We start from the raw sequence: 13,574 nt of genomic DNA, 5'->3' as shown, positions 1-13,574 counted from the left end.
TAGTAGTGTCAAATGCCATCCTTTGATCAGGACTAAATATCTTTGTTTTCTTTGACTATCTGTTAGCCATACTACTGGGATCAGTAATTCTGTGCATTATATTTGTAATTAGCATAAGAGATGCACAATAACCATGTTCTGTCAATACAATGCATTATTGATTAATCTCATTAATATGTCATCATTATTGCTAGTACCACCCATGTATAATTTAAATTAATGTGGATCTAAACTATTGATCTGGTCTAAGGGAATCTGAAGTATGATTATGAGCACCTTGAAATTATAAAATATACTGGAAATAAATGAAGGCCTAAATGAACAAACAAGTAAACAAAAATTTCAATATCACTTCCTCAAATAAGAAGGACAGTTTCCAATAAACTTATTCTAAAAATGGATAGTATCTTCATGGTCAAAACATGTGAGTGTAGACAGGAATAGAAGTAACTGATATTTGTAAAAGATTAGACAGTTTACACATGTAGCCAACATGACAAGACAGCCATGACACACGAAACAAATTCTTGTGTAAGAACAAGAGTGCCTCTAGTGGCAAAGGAGGCAGTGGCTGCTGTGCTAAGGGCACATGCTTTGGTAGCAAGGCAGAATTCTGGGAGTCTCTGGAGATGTCAGGATTTTGTCCAGCATCCTTCCATGACTCTCTAGGGGTTTCAGGCTTCTAATTTAAGGAGTTCATTTGACATGGAGCACCAAAGCAACTTCAGTATGACAAGGAATATTTGTGATAGTAAAAGAATAGATTTTAGGTACATTCTCCTGTATATTTTACGTACTGCCTTTAGCTGTGAATGTTGTTATTCTCACTGCGTTCTGATAGTTTGAGACACTGCTCTTAAGAAAAATCAAGCATGGAATCAGGAGAGGCAATCAGCGGATGCGGGAGCACACCGTTCTTCGAGAGGCCCATGTCCAGTTCCCAACATCATGTCAGGAGGCTTGCAATAGCCTACATCCCTAGCTTTAGGTCATCTGACCCCTTCTTCTTGATTCTGCAGGCACCCACATTCATGTATACCGACTCCCATATAGACAGAGACACATTCTAATGTATATGATAGAAATATTTTAAAAAGAACTTCAAAAGTTGTATGGAGATCCAGGGTTCCTCCTTGTCACCCATAGTGTTACCCAGGGTGAACTGTCACCAATGCTAGGCTGGGATTTCAGTGATGTAGATGCCTTTGTGTCTCTCATGCTCCTGTAAATAAATTCAATATACTAAAACAGAATTTAAAATCCTCACCTAAATGAATCATATATAACATAGGATATATGTTTTATACAGGCTGGCTATTTTGGGCCCTTTGCTTTTCCCATCTCCCCAAACCATGTATCTCAATGTTATATTTTTGACTCGTTATAGGCAAGTTTATAGACAACCCTCACGAACGCAAAACGGACAAACAAATGAAACCAAGGAGCTTGCAAACCACTGCATGCCGTTCACAGACGGAAGTTTCCAGATGATCTGGAACTCTATTTACATTTCCATTTGCTCTGCACTATCAACCATGACTCCCAAATCAAGCAGTACAGAGTAAGACCAGAAAATCATGATTAAGATACATGTGGGACATGAGACATAAAGGTACATTACAATCAGGCTGGCTAAGTGGAGCACAGAAAACCAAGTGAGCATGTGCCTATCAGGACCGGCTGAAGCTGGGATATATAAAGTGTGGATGGTATAAGCAGGGGCTGACCACAGAATAGTGCAGCTGTGAGTCGGGGAAGCTCTAGCCCAAAAGCATATGTGTCTTTATAATGTAAGCACTTAAGAACCATGAACATTTTTGAAACAAAGATAAAGAAAATAGTTTTATAGCAATGTATATTTTTTTCTAAAAATATTAAGTATTCATAATACTTTCAACCTATAACTAGGTCACGTTTTTTCATCTGTTCAGTGGATGTGAATTATCTTTGAATATGATGCGATGTTATTCATTCAATTGTATTTAAATAACATTTAAACTGTCTATAATTTTTCATGAATGGTTAAACAAGGATGTTTAAGTTGAATTAAATCTTACAGTAACTTCACTACAAAATGCTTTTATTCCTTTGAAAAATATCTACTGGTTAAAAAAGAGTATCCAACTGTGAAAATAATGTGACAAAAATATCTCAACATGCATTAAAGTTTATTGGTTTTGAAAAATAATTGGCTGTAGATAAAAAAGCTATTACAATTAGTAAAAAAATCTCTAATGTGGAACAAAATTGGTTCATTTCCATGCATTTTCTTTCGGTCTCACCAGATGTCTTGGAGACAAAAGCATTGCTATAACTTGAGTGGCAGGTGATGTTTCTGCTTCCAGTAAAAAGAATCCTGTAATTTTCACAGGTCAGAAACATAAAGCACTCCTCTAGCATGGGAAGGGCGTTAAGAGGAGCATTGGATTTAGCTACTCATGTGGTCTATATGCCTGCCTTTCAACTGTGGGTGGGATATTAAGGTCCTCCAGCTCAACTATGCTGACATTTTCAAATGACTTCACCTTGGCTACGTTAGAGGCTGGTAGCCACAGCTGAAATAAGTTCATGTGTGCAGCAGCCATGCCATGTACAGAGGCTGGCATCTTATAAAATTCCCATCATCTAGGCAGGAATGTATTTAGGGGCAGGCAGAAGTTGAAGAGAGAGTGGGGGGATATATGACCAAGATACATTCTATAAATATATAGTTTTCAAAGAATAATGAAATTTAATGATTCCTGGATGGTCTGCAGCAGGTTGTAAGTTTTTCTTAGACATCATTTCATGTCTTTCCCACAGTAATCCTGTGAGGAGAGCAAGCACTGAGATTTATTGAGGGCTCAGTGATTTCTCAAAGACTTCAGGTTTGGAATTAAGGTTAACTGATGCCTGTTTTTTTGGTTCATACCCTGGCTATACACGTTTAATAGTAGTAGCACACAACGCATCAACATGGAATTAAAGTTTTCATTCAGATAAAACGTTCAGGTGGCTTGTTTTTCTCACCATGTGAAGGGTTAAAGAGTATATATTTATGTTTATGATAAATTATAGTGTTCTTTTTTAACTATAGCTTTCTTGCTGATATGCTTTATAAGTAATGATTTCAAGGCTATTTCAAATGCATTGTTTGTCTCAACTTAGAAACTTACTTAGAAAGAATTTCTCTTTGAGCGGGAATTACCAAGGCAATATTGAATCTTTTGTGTATGTGTACACAGTGTGCTATATGTCAAAAGATACTGCAGCCTATGTGTATTGGCTAGTAGAATGTCATATATATTCATGTATGCACATGTGTATGTATACACTTATATTTCAAAATGTATATATTGAATTAAGTTTGAAGATTAATCTCAAAATATTCATAGAAACATGTAAAGAAAGTTAGTTGTAAACCCTTTCACCCAAGTGTCATATCTTGTGCTCAAGGGGAGAATTCCCTTTACCGAAGTGTAGCTTATTCTGTGTTTAATGTGGAACTCTTTACAATACATTTGGAACTCTTCTTAGTGTCCAAAGGTCTAAAGGTTTGTCAAGACCATTGTGTATCAAATATAATGAATGAGGACCAAGCAAAAGAGCCATGAAAGGACATATGTCTACCCAGTAATAGAAAATATGTAAAACAATAACAGTAGCGTAATACCACATTTTATAAATGATAATAGTTTTAGTAGCTTAATATTTTTTACACATTATTGGTATGTCTTTGTTGTTACCAAGATAATAGAGAAATATTATAGGATCTTTATATATCTTTAAAATGAAACTAATAATAGTGTACCATATTTATTACAGTTATGATGTCTACATATTTACAAAGATATGATACATTTCTTAATATGTTCATATGCTAAAACTGCATTTATAATGTAGTATTACATTCTGAGTGAACCAGTCTTCAAACGCTGAACAGGTATTTCAATCCATCTTTAAAAACACTTCATTCTTCATAAGCTTAATATTAGAAAAATGATTAAAAGAAATACATTTGTCGTTTTCAGGGAAAAACTCGCAGAATACTACTCATGAGGATCATTTGTTTTTTCCACATAAAAACACATTCATAATTTAAGTTGTTCAGTTTCTTATTTTTATAGTTGAATAATTTATAAACTTAAGGTAAAAGTTAAACTTTTTATTCAGAGGGGCAATTAGGATCAGAAAGTCAATATATGAGAAAAATCTCTATGAAATTGCATTAATCTTCTTACCGAGTATAATATATGTATATATATATATACATATGTATACATTATATCCATATATATATATATATATATATATATATATATATATATGAACTATACAAATTCTCATTGTTTTCTGAGTGAGACCCATATTTGATTTTAGTACATGGATATCTGTGTTGTAATTAGGAGTGAACACCTCTGTACACTGTTTACACTGCTTATTCCTGAGAGGGTCATACTGTATTCCTTTGCCAACTGTATGGCTTACCAGCTCCTGTCAGGTCAAGCCTAACACATCTGTCAAGTCTGGCTTCAATAATAACAAGAGAGTTCTTTTTTAAAATCAGAAAAGTCACAAGGCAACTTCCTTATTGATGGACACTTAGTGGCTTATTAAAATGAGTTGCCACAATGAGTGGAACGTTATTCAAAGAGAACAATGTGCCTGTCACCTTGGAGACAGTCATTTTTAAAATGTCAGCCTGTATGCTGGTGGGACAAAAGGTGATGTTTACTAAGCAGCTTAACTCCCTTGAGACAACCACAGAAGTTTTCTTAATTAGAAGACAGGGTTACAACAGGTGGAAAGAGCTTCCTCCAGTGCAGGGCTCACCTAGGCTACAGGAGACAAGAGGAAGAACACGAGGCTCTAGCTGTAGGTTTTCCTATACCAACTGCTGCTGTTCTCTGAGAGAAGACTTCTCAGCTTAATGGTTTGGTATAAGGTACTTTTTTAAAAAAATTGTTCAGTGTTTTAATTCAATGATGGCTGACATGAGTATTTTATTTATATAGGTTTCATTGTCACTTCTTTGGACCCTACCTCCTATTGAGAGTGTGTTCAAGTTTCCCCAAACGTCTTTAATAGAAAGTGTTTTTCGGGACTAAAAGGTTTCCACAAGAGATTCTAATGGTTTCACACTAGTCGCCAACTTGATTTTTTTCTGCTTCTCAGCTGTCTTTAGTTTCACAGTCCAAAGACCATCTGTCTAGACAGGTGTTATCTCACTGGTATCTAAAAGTAGAAACTGAACATCATTATTTTTGAAATCTATTTAGAAATTGCAACCCAAGTGATAAAGTCACACAGGGCAGAGCTCTGCTCTGTCACAGATTTCTCACTTACAACAGATGGGCTGCAAAATGGCTTATTTTGCATGAACCAGCTGCAAATTTAAGGAGCAAATGGGGGCTCTGGTGTCACATTGCACAGAAAATCAATGAGCTTAACAGGTACGTAGAAAGGCATTTGTCATGAGTAACAGCTCCAGCTAGTGAGTTTATTCTTTATAAAACAATATCATAAGAATCCTCCTAAGCAACTCATCCTAAAATCAAATTCTATGGAAAGATATTTTAAGGCCTAAAAGTTCATGGTTGCTGACTAGGCTTTACAGTTTTGCTTGAAAGTCACAGTTTTCTTCATATTCAAAATATATGGCAGTAGCTCGCCTAGGCTTAGCTTTCACTCTGCTAGAGAACCTGATCTCATGAACGTAACTACAAGATTTTTTTTTGTGGTAGAGGATTTAATTTTCTCACCGATTTGCCATCCATCCACAGGGGGATAACCACTGAGATGTAACAAGAATAAATTAATAAAAAAACTTACACAAAATAATATATAGAATCAGAAAATACTGAATAATAAGTAATAAATAATGTAAAAAAAAGAAAGTTGTATACATTTTCATACAGACAACAACTGGTTTAAACCAGTGATTCTGTTGTACCTCATATCTGTCTTAATGCCTGCAAAGTAACTCTTGTTAGCTATATTCTCTTGGAAATGTAATTTACACCCTGTTAGTTCACTATGAGTCTCCTTGATAAGTGGGGATGTTAAGAACCACCAAATCTTATGTCAGAGGAAAGATAAACACTGAGGCACAGAATCACAAGAAAATTTGACATTTGATAATTAAGCAGCAAGCATTAGCACTTTTATTTCCCATTACTATTTCTGTGTTCTAAGTAGTTTGATTGTAGTCGGTCATACATTACAGAATGCATTAACCTGAAAGAAAATAAATATCAAGTTTGCATAGGAGAAGATAATTATTTATAATTGAATATTTTAGAATTAAAAGAAAGTTATTTTCTATCTTGGGATATTAGGTAACTCAGAATAAGTTTTTTTAATGAAAAAAAGTGCATTGTAATAATAATAAAAAAAAGAACCAAAGTGATAATGCTCTCAGTTTTCAGGAAATGATTTTTCTGAAGTGTATTTTGGATGTTTTGAAAGATGCTCTCACAGTGTCATGGCTGAGAGGATGAAAATGTCACACATGAACTGAGGGACTTGTATCTCTGGTGATTAACTCTTAGTCTCAATCTCATTTTAAAACTACTTGTGCAAAGACTGTGGTACAAGCGCTTGAACTGCTAGGTGGACTGCACTAATGGCCATAACCACAAATGTTCCTTCCACTATTGAATGTTATGGAGCCTAAATAAACACCTGCAATAATTAATTCATAGTGAGCTGTGTGACACGACTTCTAGCAGATACCTCGAATCACTCAACAGTTCCTACGTTGTATTTTTACAAAACTTGTGAGCTGTTTGTTCAGATTTTTATACTGTATCTCCATGAAAAAAGTCAGAGTTTGGTGTATATTTTTCCTTAAACATCTGAGATAATTGGTAGACAAGGGCTCACCTGTATGGCAGTAGCAGAATGATAAGATGCATAGAACAGTTTAAAAAAGAACAAAACCTACACATTATGTGGTGTGCTTCTTTTTGTTACAAAGGAAATTTTCTATACAAGATCTAAGTAATTTAAGAAAGACATGAGACATCAATGTGTACTTCAACTGGGTTAGAGCCATGTAGTCTTAGATGATCTCTGAGGAAAATATTGCATCAGCAAGCAAAATAATGCTGTTGTGTTCTCGCTTTATTATCTATACCCTTCTTATAACTCATACAGCTGTATAAATTCTTTATCACATGTACTAAGACTATTAGAAGATGATGCTCTTGCATATAGAAGAACAGTTACAAAGAAATATGTAAATCTTTCCTCTTGGGAACTAACATGGCTTCAGAAACAGCAAAGCACACACAGGTATATAATTGCTCATAATATTATTTTGTTTTTTTAAGCTGCATTTTAAAAGTGTTACTCTTTCCAAGAAAGCATGTGAAGCCCTACTTTCTTGGTTTTGCTTTAATAATGATATTATCCTGATGTCTTTAATGTGATAATCATTTTTTTTGTACATGTAAAAGGTTCTGAGGAATGTAATCTTTGCATTTCCATGGGGTACAATAACCGAGAAACAAATCCAAGGTAACAACTTTAATGTCTCATTGAGCAAACTCTAGAAGAAAGATGTATACATATAAACCAATGATGTGATGTCGCAGGAAGAGTGCAGTGAAATTTATAGAGTAGGGAAACACATAGCTTGGACACTTATATTTCCTTTCAGTAAGCTTATTCTTGTAATTTAATGGAATTCTTCAGTTAGGATAGTCTCTTCTTAGCTAACTAACCTAGATAATAGCTACAAAGGACTAGAATTTCTGGTCAGAAAGCTGCATGTAAGTGTTTCCTCTTGTAAAAAAAAAAATCAAATGCATTAAAAGCATGGTGACGCCAGGTATGATTTGAAATTCTAGATTGATTTACTGCAAATTCAGACCCTAAGTTCATCTTGAGATGAACATGATGCTTTTACATCTGTGTAATTTCTCTTCTACCAAGATGTGCCCACAGGAATGTCAGCCGTGCCTGTGATCCAACACTTGGGAAGATAGATGCCTCCTCTGAGGTTGAAGCTTTGTGTCGGAAATATTAGTGCGAGTACCTGGAGCATTCCTTTGGGTGGGAGAAGTACCACTTCTCATGTTTCCTAAGTGTGTATTCTATTTCAGACTTTGCAAGTGAAAATCACTAAGAGGAGAAACCAATTAACTGAGGTTCCATCACCCAAAATTGTGCATCTGCAAAGAATGTCAATGTTTGCCAATTGTTACATTTTGGCAGATTAATAAAAATAGCTTGATTTAAGTTATGCTCTACATTTTATTCAGGATTTCACCATTTACAGTTTGCTCTGTGAACTTTTATATGGAAAAGGGAAACACATAAAAGTTCAGAGCTAGGTATGGTGACACGTTGTTCCAGCACTCGTGAGGTTGACGCAGGAGAATTATTTCAAGTTGAAGCCCAAACTGAACTACATAATGAGTTCAACAGCCATTATGGAACATGACAAGTCTCTATTAAAAATAATAATAAATTAGATTCCATATTGGGTTCATGGTAAATACAAGATATAATGAAAATGAATTGAGTAGGCATCTTTATTAGGCTGATTGCTCTTTTCAAAACGTCAAAATGATGACACGTAAATCTTGGTAAGAGTAACATCATTTCCCAGATTATATCATCATAAAAGTGAATATACTCACACGGAACTAAAATATATTTATTACTATAGTAATCATCTAATGTATCGATTAAGCTTATAAGGTACAAGTAAATGCCCATACTTACTGCTATATATATAAATATATACATATACTTATACAATATCTATTCATACATGTCACCTATTATCAACAGCTACACACACATGTGAACATACAAATTATATATGGTGGTACATATACTTCTCATTAATTAATATGTACACCTAATAACAAATGGTGCAGTTACACATACGATTACATCCATTCTCCTGTATTAACCCACTAATTTGTACTCTAAAACAAAATACCTTTTTTTTTTCAGCCAGTCATATAATTTTATGGTCTTCAGTATTCTAGGACATAAGCATTTTAAGATTTTTAAACCTTATGTGTATGTATGTTTCTCTGTGAGTGTGTGCCACATGAATGTGGGGTGGTGCTAGTACAAGCGAGAAGAGTGTGCCACTTGAGCTTTAGGTACAGGCAGGGAAGGGTGTGATCTCAGTGCTGGTAATTGAATGGGAGTCCTCTGGAGGTGGGTTCAACATTTTCAGCTTTCTTTCCAATTCCAAGGAAAATATGTTTATTTCTCATTTATATAAAATATACAGTTTATACACTATATACTCATATAGTTCTCATAATGGTTGCCACACATCTATTATTAAACTGTTTTTTGCCAAAAACGAAAGAATAAAAGTACATAAGGTACTTACTTTCCAAGGTCACAAACTACGCCTGTTTCAAACCTTGCAATTGTCTCTGTAACTTGAGATGCCATTATCCGTGCTCCATTCTCTCATTGTTAAAGTACAGACTATGTACCTGAAGAACACTAAGTGATTACAGAGTGTTGTAGATCATGTGGGAAGTAAGGATAATAGAAGTCTCAACATTTGAGTTATCTTTTTAATCCCAGCCTCTGGGGGATATTGTGTCCTTAGGTATAATAGCTTCCAGAAAAAATGTGGTTGCATCTCTTATATGTAATGAAAATAAAAACAGAGATAAACAAGTTCTTTTCTTTTTATTGTATTGTAGCCAAACTTTCACAGGTATCTGACCAACTATAATCACTTCAAATAACGAACAATGCTACACTGAAAATTATAAGAATATAAGTTATTCTAAAGTTTTAGAGTGCTTAATGGGTAAAATATATACTTAATCCAAATATTTGATGTACTGAGTGAACCATTTTGTCAGTTGCTTGTCCTCTAAGTATTCAGTCTGATGCAGATCACAGCAAGTAAAAAAGCACACATCAGATTGGCATGCTGAGCTAGGAACAGCAAGCAAAAGCTAGAACTCCACAGGACGAACATTTAACACAGGTGGCAGTTCTGCTGTGAAATCTACCTCATACACTGGGACAGTAGTTCTCAGCCTTCCTAATGCTGCAATCCTCTCATACATTTCCTCAAGTTGTGGTGATCCCCCAACCATAAAATTATTTTGTTGCTACTTCATTGCTGTATTTTTGCTACCATAATGTAATCATGTGATAAGCAAACACAAAAAGGGGTCATGACCCTCAGGTTGAGAACCACTGCACTAGACTGATCAGCAAGGAAGTGGCCAGGTGTGCTCAAGCAGTGAGACAAAGGAAATAGTATGGGTGAAGGTGAGAGAGTCTATACTAGTTCTAACAATTAAAACCAAAGTTCTGTTGTTAAAATACTTCCCTCGGATGTCATAAAAAGTTGCCAGTGGTTCATTCATGTTGGATGACAGAGTGAGAGCAGAACACCATGTTCTCTACTGGTTCACACTCTATGAGATTATATAGATGATCTTTATGGGTATGCTAAGTGATGTTGGCCTTGTGGGTCCAAACTCCTGTGAGAGTTCCACCCTGCTGTAGTTCATTTTCTGTTATTGGGTCAAGATAATTAAAAATCACCTGCAATTTAACATTCCAAATCTACTTTTAAATAACACAATCTCCATTCGAGAAAACTTTCCTGCTTGCCTGCACCTTGTGAACAGTAAATTAATATGAATGTTCCGATAAAGGATAGGCAGTCTTTCTCTAGTGAGAGTGCTTTTTAAAAAAAAATCTCTGTCTTATTTAATTATCCTGGTTTCCAAAATTCTAATGTGAAATATTTGCAAAAACTTTGGAATTAGGAATTATTCCTACATTAGGAATAATAAAGCAGTGTAACAGTTCCCAGTTGATCTATAATGGAAATAAGCCTGTCATTCCAAGGAACAGACATTTTTAGGTCATCAATTCTCCCAACTCTCACATGATGTAGCTCATGAAAAATGGATGGTTTCTGGGAATACTTACAATTACCTTAGGTTTTCATATGCAGCATGAAGAAAACTAGAGAATGTCTTGCAGAACCAGCTATATAATTTTCTGTTCTCAATTCAAAATTAAAATGGACGTTTCTGGCTGTTTCCTCCCTCATTCTCTCTTTGGGGCCAGACCTCTGCTATCATGGGTCACACGCAGGCTCCTGGAAAGGTGCTGTCCCAGTTGGCACTGCCCTACCGCCATAGTGTATCCACATGGTGGAGTTGAGTTCTGATAACAAAAAAGACCTGATTTACAAACTGGCCAAGAAATGCTTGACTCCCTCATAGATAGATGTGATCCTAAGGGACACATGGTGTGGCACGGGTCCATTTGTGACTGGTAATAAAATCTTGAGAATCCTTAAGTCCACAGGCCTTGCCCCTGATCTCCCGGGGGATCTCTACCATTTGATTAAGAAAGCTGTTACTGTCCTCAAGCATCTTGAAAGGAACAGAAAGGATAAGGATGCTAAATTCCTTCTGATTCTGATAGAGAGGAGGATTCACCAGTTGGCTCTTCGCTATATGACTAAGCAGGTGCTCCCACCTAATTGGAAATATGAGTTGTCCATAGCCTTTGATCTAGTAGCATAAATTCTCATGTGTACACAACAATAAAATTACTTTAAATAAATAAAAATAATAAAATGAAAATTCTATTACTAAGATATTCAATGTAACAATTTAATGACCACAGAATTTAAAACAATTATGTTGGTCTTAGCTAGTGACATGTACAAGTCTACATGTCACATGCCTAAAATGTTCCTTGAGCCTGTGGGAAGTGGATCCTTTATCTGAGAATTATGAGCAAACACACATGCTGCACATGCAACATTTGCGTACATCTGAATCTATGCATGCACCTGTCACTTATATGATCGGAGTGACATGGATGGAAATTAGAAAAGCAGCCATTCATATTCTGATTTCGTTTAAAGATATATATTTAGAACCTTTTAGTCTTCTGAACATGTGCATTTGAGGGAGGCAATGTGCACATGCAAGTGTAGGTGAAACTGTCAAGAAGATTTCATATAACCAGAGTTTATGACTGGTGTGAACCCAATAAGAGTGATGAGAACCAAATTCTGGCCCTCTGGAGGAGCCTTTGCATTGTTAACTACTTAACCTTCTCCACATCCCTCTGGTATTTCATACTTTTCAGGAACAGAATATGTGACATCATGTTCTTGTGTCTTGGAGATTGCTCAGTTGATACAGTGGTTGCTATGATTGCTGTGTTACATTCCACCATTCTCGTGGTATTTGTGGGCTGCCATGTGCACGTTAGGAACTGAACTGGGTCCTCAGGGATAGTGGAAGGTATGCTAAATTGCTGAGCTGTCTCTCTGGCTCCAACGAGATGTTTATATCCTACCCTGAAATATGTCCTCCATAGGAAATGAACTTGTTTGCTACCTATTTGAAGTCCCAGGACATCATTCTCCTAAATGTTTTTTCTAATAGCTCAAGAGGTAGCTTTATTAAACATAAATAATAATCCTCTATTATAAAAGAACAAAGGTGGATAGATTCTGAATGTGCAGGCATCCTTTGTTGGCACATTTATTGACTAAGGTTTTTCCCAGAGGAATGCATCTGTCCCTGCCTGAGAGCCTTAAAAACCATGAATGACATTATATTTTGAAAGCGATAGTTAACCAAATTATATCTAAGTGCCCTGTAGGGATCCAAACCCAGGGCTAATTACAATTTTGTAAAAGCAATATTGAAACTGCGCCCCTGACCTGTTCTGCCTTACTTCCTTGTTATCCTGAACAGAATATACTACCAACATACAATATATGGCAATCACTTAAATTTTGTTTAATATTTATTTCCAATAGAGGCACAAGGAGTTTCTGGACACTGTGACTTCCTTTCACTTACCCCTTCCTACTCTTTCCTACAGAATGAAAAGTGATTAGCACTGGGTAGTGTAGAACTGTAAGTTGCAAATGACATCTCTACCGCTAGGAAACATGTGAGGGTTAAAGTCAAAATATCAATTTGTCTTGATATTCAGAGCCTGTATGTTATATTAGCAGGTATTCCCACATTCAGTCAAGAGGGGAGGTCTCTATGAACTGACTGCAATCTAGATGAATTTTTTGATAGTTTATGTGCAATGTTTATATATATATATATATCACCTGGATATATGTATCACCTGGAGCACAGGTGCCTGAGAGGCAATCAATCTAATGGCATTGCCCTGAGTTGGAGTTACAGGTCCTGACGAGCTGCCAGACATGAGTGCTGGGAGCTCAAGTCCTTGCAAGAACACTAAGTGGTCTTAACAGAGCCACCTCTCTATCCTACTCTCCATTTGAATTACCAAGCAATGTAATGAGTTTCCTCATGAAATTTTCCTATCTTCTCTTGATCCTTTAGCTCCCAGCTCATATCATCCTTTTCCTCATATTGAAATATTTTATACTGAAATATTTAGTGAGAATGGAACAATTCATTTCTAAAGATAATTTTCATTATTCTTAATTACATATATGTGTGTGTGTGCATGCATGTGGGTGTGGACATGTAAGTGCAGGTGTCTACAGAGGTCAGAGGCCTTGGATATCCTAGATCTAATGGTTCACATAGTTGTGAACTCATGTGGGCACCGAGAACCAAATG

The 13,574-nt window shown here is 35.8% G+C and overlaps 1 protein-coding gene and 1 pseudogene across 4 annotated transcripts in view; both read left to right on the top strand.

Moving 5' to 3' along the window:
- CNTN5 (contactin 5) overlaps positions 1–13,574 on the top strand; it is a 1,112,028-nt gene that overhangs the window by 63,304 nt on the left and 1,035,150 nt on the right. The gene's annotated exons all lie outside the window — the stretch shown is intronic.
- On the top strand, positions 11,077–11,794 carry LOC311597223 (small ribosomal subunit protein uS15-like; annotated as a pseudogene). Its single transcript has one exon. The product of its transcript is annotated as a small ribosomal subunit protein uS15-like (transcript).

This window comes from Acomys minous, assembly GCF_964271855.1.
Source record: "Acomys minous genome assembly, chromosome: 5".
Lineage (NCBI taxonomy): Eukaryota > Metazoa > Chordata > Mammalia > Rodentia > Muridae > Acomys > Acomys minous.
This window is presented reverse-complemented; position numbering and strand designations above follow the sequence as displayed.